Source organism: Hypanus sabinus, chromosome 4, assembly GCF_030144855.1.
Source record: "Hypanus sabinus isolate sHypSab1 chromosome 4, sHypSab1.hap1, whole genome shotgun sequence".
In the NCBI taxonomy this organism is placed as follows: Eukaryota; Metazoa; Chordata; class Chondrichthyes; order Myliobatiformes; family Dasyatidae; genus Hypanus; species Hypanus sabinus.
In genome coordinates, this window is record NC_082709.1 from 44,813,166 (window position 1) to 44,824,973 (window position 11,808).

An 11,808-nucleotide genomic window follows, 5' to 3' on the forward strand; every position below is an offset into this window, starting at 1 on the left:
GACCCCACCATGCTGCTGGATCCGGGAGGGGATGTTGAGAGAGTGGGTCTGGACCTGTGCAACCCCCTACTCGCCTAAAATCAATTCACGCACACGCTGTTCCTTTCTGAGGAGTGGGGTATCCTCAACACACCCAAGTCCTGTAGCGACGGACAAGTGGCGAAATGGTAGGCTTGACTAGCTGGGGGCCGTAGTCACAAATCTGCATGCAGGCAGCAGGGGGAGAGTGGTCACACATGGATTACAGAGCGGAGATCCGGTGAGGCAGCACCTTCTGCGTCTGAGCAGCCCTGTTAGGGAGGAACTGCTCACCCTACAATTAGGGAAGGGCCTGGAAAAGATGGCTTAAACAAAGCCCACTCACACCAACCTGGCCAGTCTGCTGTGGCTGGCGGGTCGTCCAACCCTAGCGGTAAGAATCTGATTGTCGCCTCATGGAACATATGAACTCTGTTGGACAATGCTAACTCTAATTGCCCGGAGAGATGCACTGCACTTGTTGCTCGTGTGCTCAGGGACTACAACATAGATGTTGTGGCTCTCCAGGAGTCCCAGCTCGCAGGAGAGGGTGCGCTTTGCGAAGAGAAAGGAGGGTTCACATTCTTCTGGTCTGGCAGGCCCGAAGAAGAACGAAGAGAATCTGGTGTGTGCTTGGCTATCAAGAACTGCCTCACAGCAAAGCTACCAACCCTGCCTGTTGCTGTAAATGGCTGAATCCAACACCTTGCGTACTCCTCTGCAAGGAAAGTGTCACCTCACCAAAGTCAGCATTTACGCCCCAACTCTGACTAATCCCAGTGAAGTCAAGAAGGCATTCTACAGTGAGCTGAAAACCACCATCAGTAGCGTGGCAACTTCCAATAAGCTGCTGTTGCTGAGAGACTTTAATACTCGGGTTGGCAAGGGAGTCCGATATCTGGCCTGGTGTGATTGGATGCCAAGGTGTTGGCAACAGTAATGGTAACGGTCTACTGCTCCTCTCGATGTGCACAGAATTCAAACAGTGCATTACTAACACACTGTTCAGATTGCCAGACAAGCTCAAATGCACATGGGTGCATCCATGATCTTAAAGCTGGCATCTCATTGACTATGTCATCACCCGACAATGAGACATCTCTGACATTTGTATCACCAGAGTTAAGCTTGGAGCTGAGTTCTCAACTGATCATCAAATGGTGTGGTCAGATCTATGTCTATCAATCGATCAAACCTCCATGCAGACTGAATGCTGCCAAACCACCCAAACAGCTGAACACCACCAAACTGAAACACCGTGAGTGTGCTGATGCCCTGAATTCCTCTATGGAAACTGCTCTTAGCAGACTGGTTGAGAATCCACCAAACAATATTACTGAGCACTGGAATGCCTTCAAAGAAACGGTCTACAACGCTGCCCAGGACTCCTTGGGGAAAGTCAAGCACAAGCATCAGGACTGGTTTGATGAGAGCAACCAATCTGTGCAAGACCTTCTAAGAGCTAAGGCAGCTGCACGAAAGGCTCTTCTTCCACACCCAAACTCAAGTTCCAATAAACGTGCCTTTTTGAGTGCAAAATCAACTTTGCAGAGGCAGCTCAGAGCTATGAAAGACCAGTGGTGGGCGAACAAGGGCAAGGAGTTCCAATACTTTGCTGACTGTACTGACTCAAGAAGCTTCTGTGAAGCAATCAAGGTTGTGTATGTTCCATCAAAACAAGGCACCTCTCAACTCCTGAGTAAGGACAGTACATCCATCTTCACTGAGAAGTCAGAACACATAAAAAGATGGCAAGAACACTTCCACGAGCTGCTGAACAGACCAGGAACCATCACTGATGAAGCACTGGGCAGAGTACTCGACCCATAACGTTCGAGCTAGATGCTCCCCTATTCTTCATGAGGTCATCAAAGCCATCAAACAAGATTTGGAGCAAGAAGGCTGAGAGTGAATGGCTGATTTTTGATGGGAGTTGTACTTCTCGGGGTAAAAGAGAGGCAAGACTGCGCAAGCGCATGACATCAGCCAATAGAGTGCGAAAGGTTTAAAAAGAAGACTGCCATATCCAGCGGGCAGTGTTTGGAGCAGACAGCGGAGTGAGAGGCAGCAGACTGATAGGGCTTTGGCTCAATGGGCTTAGGCGGTAACGGGACAAGGCGAAGTAGGTTTACCCGTGTTATTTGTGGAAAGGAGGAAGTATGTGTATGAGGCCAGTTTTCTGTACTCAGTGTCGGATGTGGGAGGTCCTGGAGTCTCCCAGCCTCCGGGACGGCCATATCTGCAGCAGGTGTGTCGAACTGCAGCTCCTAAGGGGCAGCATTAGGTAACTGGAGATGCAGCTCAATGACCTTCGCTTGGTCATGGAGAGCGAGGAGGTGATAGAAAGGAGTTATAGGCAGATGGTCACACCGGGGCCATGGTAGACAGGCAAGGTGAGTCACAGTCAGGAGAGGGAAGGACAAGAGTCAGGTACTAGAGAGTACCCCTGTGGCTGTACTCCTCGAGAATAATACTCCTGTTTGAGTACTGTTGGGGGGGGGCAGCCTACCTGGGGGAAGGGACAGTGGTCGTGCCTCTGGCACAGAGTCTGGCCCTGTGGTTCAGAAGAGTAGGGAAAGGAAGAGGAAGGCAGCAGTGATAGGGGGACTCTATAGTCAGGGGGTCAGACAAGTGATTCTGTGGACACAGGAAGGAAACTCGGATGGTAGTTTGCCTCCCAGGTGGAAGGGTTCGGGAAGTTTCAGATCACATCCAAGATATTCTGCAGTGGAAAGGAAAACAGCCAGAGGTTGTGGTGCATATTGTTACTAATGACATAGGTAGGAAAAGGGAAAATGTCCTGAAAAAAGACTGCGGAGTTAGGAAGGAAGTGGGGCCAGTAATCTCAGGATTACTGCCTGTGACATGCGACAGTGAACATAGGAATAGAATGAGGTGGAGGATAAATGCGTGGCTGAGGGATTGGAGCAGGAATCAGGGATTCAGATTTCTGGATCATTGGGACTTCTTTTGGGGCAGGTGTGACCTGTACAAAAAGGATGGGTTGCACTTGAATCCCAGGGGAATCAACATCCTGGTGGGAAGGTTTGCTAAGGCTACTGGGGAGACTTTAAATTAAAATTGTTGGGGGGTGGGAACTGAACTGAAGAGACTAGGGAAGAGGAGATTGGCTCACAAATAGAGGAAGCTTAGAGACAGTGTGTGAGGGAAGATAGGCAGGTGAAAGGGAAGGGACACGCTCAGACTGAAGGTTTGAGATGTGTCTATTTTAATGCAAGGAGTGTTGTGAGCAAAATGGATGAGCTTAGAATGTGCATCAGTACTTGGAGCTAGGATGTGGTGGCCATTACAAAGAATTGGATTGCTCAGGGGCAGAAATGGTTTCTTCAAGTGCCGGGTTATAGATGTTTCAGAAAGGACAGGAAGGGAGGCAAAAGAGGTGGGGGTGTGGCACTGTTGATCAGCGATAGTGTCACAGCTGCAGAAAAGGTGGACGTCATGGAGGGATTGTCTACAGAGTCTCTGTGGGTGGAGGTTAGTAACAGGAAGGGGTCAATAACTTTACTGGGTGGTTTTTATAGGCCACCCGATAGTAACGGGGATATCGAGGAGCAGATAGGGAAACAGATCCTGGAAAGGTATAATAATAACAGAGTTGTCGTGATGGGAGATTTTACTTTCCCAAATATTGTTGGCATCTCCCTAGAGCGAGGGGTTTAGATGGGGTGGAGATTGTTAGGTGTGTTCAAGAAGGTTTCTTGACACAATATGTAGATAAGCCTACAAGAGGAGAGGCTGTACTTGATTTGGTATTGGATAATGAACCTGTTCTGGTGTCAGATTTCTCAGAGGGAGAGCATTTTGGAGATAGTGATCATAATTCTATCTCCTTTACAATAACACTGGAGAGGGATAGGAACAGACAAGTTAGAAAAGAGTTTAATTGGAGTAAGGGGAATTATGAGGCTATCAGGCAGGAAATTGGAAGATTAAATTGGAAACATGTTCTCAGGGAAAAGTATGGAAGAAATTTGGGAAATGTTTAGGGGATATTTGTGTGGAGTTCTGCATAGGCACGTTCCAATGAGATAGGGAAGCTACGGTAAGGTACAGGAACTGTGGTGTACAAAGGCTGTAATAAATCTAGTCAAGAAGAAAAGAATAGCTTACAAAAACTTCAGAGCGCTAGGTAATGTTAGGGTTCTAGAAGATTATGAGGCTAATAGGAAGGAGCTTAAGAAGGAAATTAGGAGAGCCAGAAGGGGCCATGAAATGGCCTTGGTGGGCAGGATTAAGGAAAATCCTAAGGCATTCTACAAGTATGTGAAGAGCAAGAGGATAAGATATGAGAGAATAGGACCTATCAAGTGTGACAGTGGGAAAGTGTGTATGGAACTGGAAGAAATAGCAGAGGTACTTAATGAATACTTTACTTCAGTATTTACTATGGGAAAGGATCTTGGTGATTGTAGTGATGACTTGCAGCAGACTGAAAAGCTTGAGCATGTAGATATTAAGAAAGAAGATGTACTGGAGCTTTCGGAAAGCATCAAGTTGGATAAATCACTAGGATCGGATGAGATGTACCCCAGGCTACTGTGGGAGGTGAGGGAGGAGATTGCTGAGTCTTTGGCGATGATCTTTGTATCATCAATGGGAATGGGAGAGGTTCCGGGGGATTGGAGGGTTGCGGATGTTGTTCCTTCATTCAAGAAAGGGAGTAGAGATAGCCCAAGGAATAATAGACCAGTGAGTCTTACCTCAGTGGTTGTTAAGTTGATGGAAAAGATCTTGAGAGGCAGGAATTATGAACATTTGGAGAGGTATAATATGATTAGGTATAGTCAGCATGGCTTTGTTAAGGGCAGGTCATGCTTTACAAGCCTGATTGAATTTTTTGAGGATGTGACTAAACACATTGATGAAAGAAGAGCAGTAGATGTAGTGTATATGGATTTCAGCAAGGCATTTGATAAGGTACCCCATGCAAGACTTATTGAGAAACTAAGGAGGCATGGGATACAAGGGGACATTGCTTTGTGGGTTCAGAGCTGGCTTGCCTACAGAGTGGTTGTAGACCAGTGGAGTGCCTCAGGGTTCTGTTCTGGGACCCTTACTCTTTGTGATTTTTATAAATGACCTGGATGAGGAAGTAGAGGGATGGGTTAGTAAATTTGCTGATGACACTAAGATTGGGGGTGTTGTGGATAGTGTGGAGGGCTGTCAGAGGTTACAGCGGGACATTTATAGGCTGCAAAACTGGGCTGAGAAGTGGCAGACGGAGTTTAACCCAGTTAAATGTGAAATGATTCATTTTGGTAGGTCAAATATGATGGCAGAATATACTATTAATGGTAAGACTCTTGGCGGTGTGGAGGATCAGAGGGATCTTGGGGTCTGAGTCCATAGGATGCTCAAAGCATCTGCGCAGGTTGACTCTGTGGTTAAGAAAGCATATGGTGTATTGGCCTTCATCAATCGTGGAATTGAATTTAGGAGCCAAGAGGTAATGTTGCAGCTATATAGAACAATGGTCAGACCCCACTTGGAGTACTGTGCTCAGTTCTGGTTGCCTCACTACAGGAAGGATGTGGAAGCCATAGAAAGGGTGCAGAGGAGATTTACAAGGATGTTGCCTGGATAGGGGAACATGCCTTATGAGAATAAGGTTGAGTGAACTCGGTCATTTCTCCTTGGAGTGATGGAGGATGAGAGGTGACCTGATAGAGGTGTTTAAGATGATGAGAGGCATTGATCTTGTGGATAGTCAGAGGCTTTTTCCCAGGGCTGAAATGGTTGCCATAAGAGGACACAGGTTTAAGGTGCTGGGGAGTAGGTGCAGAGGAGATGTCGGGGGTAAGTTTTTTACTCAGAGAGTGGTGAGTGCATGGAATGGACTGCTGGCAATGGTGGTGGAGGTGGATACGATAGGGTCTTTTAAGAGACTTTTGGATAGGTACATGGAGCTTAGAAAAATAGAGGGCTATGGGTAAGCCTAGAAATTTCTAAGGTAGGGACATCTTTGGTACAACTTTGTAGGCTGAAGGGCCTGTATTGTACTGTAGATTTTCTATGTTCTATGTTCTGAACAGCTAAAACCCAACAAAGCAGCAGTATCACCTGACAGCACCACAGCTGAGATCTACCAGTATGGTGGTAACACACTGACATCATGCCTGCACCAGCTGTTCACAAAGTTGTGGGGAGCTGCAGAACCACCACAAGACTTCAAAAATCTTGATCATATACAAGAACAAGGGAGACAAGAGAGACTGCAACAATTATCGTGCCATCTGTCAGCTGCGGGAGAATGCCTCGCAAAGATCATCCTTAGACGTTTGGTGTCCAACATCAGTGACAACATCCTTCAAGAAAGCCAGTGTGGTTTTCGAACAAGCCGTAGTGCGGTGGGCATGATCTTCTCACTGAGGCAGCTCCAAGAGAAATGTGTTGAGCAGCAGAGAAGTCTCTCTGTCACATTTGTTGATCTAACCAGAGCGTTCAACACTGTTGATAGAGATGGCCTGTGGAAGCTTCTACCAAAATTCGTTTCCCCCCCCCCCCCCATGCCTAACCAACATCATCTGTCAGTTCCACGAGGTATGGAAGGCCACATCAACATGTGTAGTGAGTTGTCAGACCCATTTCCCATCAGCAACGGCGTAAAACGGGGTTGTGTTTTGGCTCCTCATCTGTTTGGACTATTCTTCGCTGCTGTTCTTCAGGATGCCACATAAGACCTGAAGTCAGGGGTCTTCCTACAAATGAAGGTTGATGGTGGGCTCCTCAACCTCGCAAGACTGAGACCAAAAACAAAAGTCAGGGACATTGCGGAGCATGAGCTACAGTTTACTGATGACTGTGCACTGGTTGCCCACTCTCTCACAGACTTGAAGGAGATCACCAGTCACTTTGCCAATGCAGCCAAAAGCTTCGGACTCACAATCAGCCTGAAAAAGATGGGTTTTGTACCAACCGGCTCCTGGCTCAAGCTACGAAGAACCAACTGTCCTCATTGATGACACTCGCCTCAATGCTGTCAACAAGTTTTGCTACCTGGGCAGCAAAATATCATGCTCAGTTTCTCTGGATCTAGAGATTGAGTGAAGAACCAGAAAAGCCTGCTTTGTCTTTGGTTAGCTGAAATATTGAGTTTAGTCACAGAACACCAGGTTGGCCACCAGGTGCAAGGTAAACAGGGCCATTGTCATATCAGCCTTGCTATACGGATGTGAGACTTGGTGCGCATATCAGAGTCACTTATGCCAGCTTGACCAACTGCAGCAGCATCACCTACGTTCTCTGATGAAGATCACCAGGTGAGACGAGGTCTCCAATACCGAGGTCCTCTCTCGAGCCGGAATGCCAGCAGTTCCAACCTTGGTGATGTCAGCCCAACTGCGCTGGGCAGGACATGTTGTCAGAATGCCTGACAGAAGACTGCCCAAGGACATCTTGTACGGCCAACTGTCCAGTGGTACCTGAAAACTATGGTACAAGGATGTTCTGCACGGGAGCCTCAGGAAAGCTGACATTGCCCCAGAAACATGGGAGGATCTGGCTCAAGATCGCTCACCGTGGAGGGACGCCTTCAGAAAAGGTGTGGATGCTGCTCATAGAGGTAACAGAGGAAAGGCACAGGAAGCACCACAACAGAGCTTCTGCCCCTCCAGGCCTCACCTGCCAAGTACGTGGCAAGCAGTGCCTGTCAAGGATCGGTCTGTACAGCCACTCCAGGACACACGTGTCAAACCCCGCTAACTGACTGAAAGGAACCATCGTCATCCTATGGGATGGATAGCCAGACAGAGGGTGAACAGATAGACATGATCACTTCTGGGTACTTTATGGTAATTAAGTGGCACAGTGGTTGGAGAACCACTTGTAGTTCTCTCTTTATTTGGTCTTATCTACTCCCTTCTCCTTCAGGACAAATAAAAAGATGCCTTATGGACAGTGTTGATCAGATGGTTCAAGAGGGTTTATCATGGGTGATGGCAAGTGAGAGGCACGGCGTTGCATAAGGGTGTCACTGAATATCAGCACTCGTGATGGGGAATGAGCACACACAGCAGAGAGGGATGAAGGCACCTACAAGGTGGCAGAGTTAATGTGCTCCTACACAAATTTAGGAGAACTTAGGAGAACCTTCTTTATTGAGGCCAATATGTTTGTGTTCAACTCTAAAAACTTTCAACTCTTCCCTTTGGCTGAGATCACACAGCCTGATACTTGCAGATGATAGAATCTGGAACCTCCTATTTTGGGCTGTTCCCTTTGCACATTATGTTATTTGAGTTTGCGTTATAATAAATTGTAAGTCAATCTATTGGAGCTTAATTTGCTGCTTCTATTTGATGGCAGAGAGTACACAGGGTTTCAGGTAAGTATATCAGTTTATAATATTCCCCCAGATTAATGAATTTTCTATTAGCTATTGTCAATACAATTGTGTGGAATATTGTATATTTTATTAATATCATTCATTTTTTATATTTTTTTCCAGGGATTTCATTAACACCAAGGACTATTTCAGCAAGTAGGGCTTTCACCTGATTTGGGATTTCTAAACTCTATAGCTTTATCATGTGTAGCTGCTTTTTTTTCAAGAGAAGAATGAAATTGGTTTTCAAGTAATGTGGAAAGCAAAATGAAGTTAACCTGCTTCCTCACAATTTTGCAGCGGGGATTGTTGAAAAAAAATTAGATAACTTTTGTAATCATCCTGAAAGATTAGCTATTTCTCTCTCCAGAAATACTCAGCTAGTCAGAGTAAGTAATACTGACTAGCTGAATATTCTCAGCTTTTTAAAAAAAAAATTATTTCAGATTACTAGCATCTGTAACATTTTGTTTTTGGATAAATTTTATTTTGCTAAGTGGATGCTACTAATTATGCCACATTATAATTATGTTTTCTGCTGAGATTCTGTACAACCTCATTGATGGTGTTAACTTAGCTCAAAAACACATTTTATATGACAGCACAAATTTATTATTTAGAGATACAAAGTGGAATATGTCTTCCGGCCCATCGGCTGTGCCGTTAGCAACCCCTGATTTAACCCTAATCTAATTAAGGAGCAATTTACAATGACCAATTAACCATTACATCTTTGGGTTGTGGGAGGAAACCGGAGCACCCGGAGGAAACCTACATGTTCCACCGGGAGGACATACAAACTCCTTACAGAGGTGCAGGACTGAACTCTGAACTCCGATGCCCTGAGCTGTAATAGCATTGCGCTAACCACTACGTTACGATGGCATCCCAAACAGTATCTCTGATGCATACACAGATATTTCTATGAATGTTTGTCTAATTAAAATGATGCATTTATAAATACAGTGCAATTAAGCCTCAAGATCTGCCAAATTGCTTTTCTCAGGGCACCTAGTTTTTTCAAATTTTTATTTCTTAAAAGGAATATAAATTTGGGTTTTCTTTGTCAAGACAATTATTGTCCTGTACTTCACCACTCTTGAGCTCCTCAGGAAATGGATAATGAAAATCATTGGTACAGGAGCCTGCAAATGATTCTCCTTTTTAGAACATGGCACACTATCTTGGAATTTAGCTAATTATTTTCCTTGTTAATGAGTGCATCATGCTCAGTCTCCTTACAAATGAAGGGCCTCTAACCACACTACAGATCTTTCTTCCGGGTTAACGTGTCACAAGTGTTGACTGTACACACAGTTAGAATTTACTAAAGTACTTTATAAATGGATTATCATTCATATGGTATAAACCTTGCTTCTTATCAAGGGCATCATTAGTTTTTAATGATGCAATGCAAAATTGCCTCCTGCCTGCACTCAATTAAAACTACTTAATTTCCATATTAAATGGACCAGGTGGGATTGTATGTATCTGCTATTCATTTCCCTTTGATTTTATTTCCCTGCTTTTGCTGAAGAAAATTTCTTAATGTGTGTTAAAGCGGAATGAGTGTGGTAGCAATAAAGGAAGCCTATGCTTCTCTTCTGGTCTTCTCAGGGAGTCCACTAGTGTGGACAAAAAGAATTAATAAAGCCCACCCACTAAAATACTTAGCGTGGGTTCTGCCTCAAAAGGCGACTTAGGAACTGAGGAAAGATGGATTGTAGGGGTTTAGGGATCTGGATGTCACTTAAAATTATCATGTAATTACACAGATAGACAGCAGATCATTAAATCTCATAAATCACTAAAGGAGAATGATTCAGTTATGAAACCAAATACATTTATTAGGGCTAATAAACCTAAATGTATTTATAGAGACAATGCTGTCCTTGTTCTTGAGCTATTTATTTGGTTCCTACTTGAAAAGCATGTCTTGAATCTTTTGAAATAGAGTGTTGATGCCTAAGAGCTTTTTCTTTAAAATTTAGGTCTTTGGTACTGTTCTGACACCTGGAAAGGATGTCCAACCCTTTATGTTAGTTTGATATCTTGGGACTGTTATTTGAACAAATATGTCTGCAATCCTCTAACACTCACGTTGACCTGACCTACACCCTCTACTTTAAATGATATCACTATCTAATATTAATTGTCTATGAATTGCTTAATAAATAAATTACTATATACTAGTAATCTGGGATAAGATATAATTTTCTTAAATAGATTACTGAGTTCAATAAATTTGTTCCCCTGGATTACCTAAATAAGTGGAAGATGACTTTAATATCACTTCTGAAAGCTGCATGAAACATCACACATCCCAGTTTAATCAGCTGAATGATTAGATGTACATGTCAAATAAATAAGTCATTAATGATTTCCAAACATTCCTGGTTCCATAATAAATATTTGATCTTTATTAAATAAATCTGTTCAGAATAGGGAGGAAATCCATCACTGTGATTAGATTAAATAAAGCAGCATTACGGTAATGGAATTACCTTATTTCTGCTTATGATTTGCAGATCCTCTATGAAGTCTCTTAGAGGGATGCCTACCCTGAAGAAGTTTAAATATTTTTTTTGACAGGAGTTCAGTGAGACCCTTTCTTTCTGCTCCCCCTCTGTGATCACTGCTGCCCTCTGTCTCTTCAAAGATTTACTCAACCAGACTTGTTACCATAGCTACATATCTTTCCTGGGAACGTCTTCACTGCCTCTTGTTTCACATGGCTTCCAGCTACGTTTACGGGCCTCCTAGTTTCAACCCACTGAAGATCCCAGGTATTCACGTTCGATTGACTGCTTCTCCCACCACTTCTCCCTCCAAATTCTATGTGCCAACCTTTTCGTTATGCGGAGATACCTGCAGGCCCTACAACTATCTGCTACAGCTTCGGGTCTCTCTTTCATCCGCTTGCCATAGGCCTCTCTGATACTTCATCCTCCGCTGTATCCATGCTTTCAACCACCAGTTCTTCGCCTTCCTCGTGTCCAGAAACATTTAGAAGATTGTCCACCTTCAGACCATAGATCTTGCTGTCTCCAACACTGTTTTCAATGACCCTTTATGCCCCTAGACCGCAGTCCCTGTAGCCTTCTGCTTGGACCTTGGTTTGATTGGACGCTCCCAGACCATGGATGTCCATGACTCCAACCCCTGCTCCGATGGCCTGGATACCTCACAACCAGTGATACAATTGTAGCCAACCCTAGTTCCAATGATTCCAAGTGGATCCAGACATCAGATTCCACTGCCACCATTGTTAGTTCCCATGACACCAGAAACCTTCAGACTGCCTAGCACCAGCCTGGACCTTGGCCCCCAGCACCTCCAGGCTGAGATCTTCCTCACTGTTGCTGGGTCCCTGGGCCCCCATTACCCCACCACCACTCTCCAACCTCGGATCCCTCAGGCTCTACTGTCACCTCTTGGACCCTCGG